Source organism: Aplysia californica, unplaced genomic scaffold (assembly GCF_000002075.1).
Source record: "Aplysia californica isolate F4 #8 unplaced genomic scaffold, AplCal3.0 scaffold00190, whole genome shotgun sequence".
In the NCBI taxonomy this organism is placed as follows: domain Eukaryota; kingdom Metazoa; phylum Mollusca; class Gastropoda; order Aplysiida; family Aplysiidae; genus Aplysia; species Aplysia californica.
This window is the reverse complement of record NW_004797460.1, coordinates 211,422-212,926: the sequence shown is the minus strand read 5'-3', so window position 1 is coordinate 212,926 and position 1,505 is coordinate 211,422. Positions and strand designations below refer to the sequence as shown.

The window sequence follows — 1,505 nt, the reverse complement described above, 5'->3', positions numbered from 1 at the left end:
GTCTGTCTGTCTGTCTGTCTGTCTGTCTGTCTGTCTGTCTGTCTGTCTGTCTGTCATATTCCTCACCAACAAGGAGAATGAGTTTGTTTTGTAAGTTATTTACGGCGCTTGCAGCTGCATAAGGTCGTATGAGCGCGCGGGACACATTAAGCATTCTATAGTTTGATAGGAAATGTTGCATTTTGCCAGGAATGTGCCCGGAGCCTACTCTTGTATGTTTTTGGACCACCAAGGGATCTTTAACCTGCACAACGGCAGCGTACACACGGAACCTCTGAGATTGTTCGCCCTTGTCCGAGAAAACTAGGTGTTAGATCTTACCTGCCCTAAGATCAGCAGTAAGAAGAAGCCAAGAAATAGAAGTAGAAAGGTTGCAGAAAGAGTCAGGAGCCCAGAGAAAGGAGTAACAAAAAAGGGGGGGGGGGGGGGAGGGAGGGGTTGAAAGTGGAAACGAAAGCAGAAGGCAAAACATTATAAGAGATCAGGAAAGGGGGCAATTTTAGAGGAAAAAACAACAACAAACATTCCGTCGCTGTCAGGTTACGAACCTGGGACCTATTGAAGGAGGGGCGAACACGCTAACCTCTAGACCACGAGAGCACCATGATGACGTTACAGTGTCGATGTGTTTCTTCCTTCTCAAACAATTAACCCCTGAATACTGAATGTCTCGGAAATGACGGGTCAATACAACACGCCTCCTAAATTACTTAATTTGGGTCGATGGGGACGTAAAAAAGCACTTGAAACCAACCCAAGGAGTAAGGAAGCAATAGATGAAAATCTGCTTTCAAATTCAAAAGATTGCCGTGGAAAAATAGCAAGTACGTGCTTATATAGCCTCATATTCTGGAGACTTGGGGCCATAAAAACACTCCTCGAGATTAACACGTTTGTGCATGACATCGTGGTGAAATCAGGCGCTCGTCAAAATAATAATGAAATCGAAGAAACAGACGTTAAGTTTTCAGTCTGTTTTGACAATTTTTGTCAGTGGCTCACCTACTTTTACGTCATTTTAAGACATTTCTGTGAGGATTTTACCGAAAAACATTGATCAAAGCATTAAACAAAGAAATTCGCAGTTTCTAAGGACACTCACGCTTTGGAAGTTAACCAACTATGGCGGCCATTTTGCTGTTTCCCTCTGACACCAGATGACCACCACTTTCTACAATCGCAAATAGCAATTTATGTCGACCTCTATTCAAGATAGATGGGTCTATTCCCCATCAAAAGCAAGACAAATTCGAACAGGATTGAAGCTTATACCAATAACTGTATTAATCATTATCATGCGCCCAAAATTGACAAGCGGTTGATTTCCCCGTGTTGTGATAGCGTCAGAGCCCACTCACTCTCCCTGGCACGTGCATGGAGACAGGCAATGCCCCGCGCTCACGCCAAACGCCACACTACGAGCAGAAAACAAGGGTGATAATCTCACGAGCACCTCCTTCTTTTTCCCCGCGGCTCCCTGAGAGTTATGGCCCTTGGCCGCCTCC

General features: G+C 44.9%; 1 protein-coding gene across 1 annotated transcript in view; it reads left to right on the top strand.

Annotated features, from left to right (window-relative positions):
* The window catches only part of LOC106011802, an 8,294-nt gene that overhangs the window by 1,072 nt on the left and 5,717 nt on the right, over positions 1–1,505 (top strand). The window lies entirely within an intron of this gene.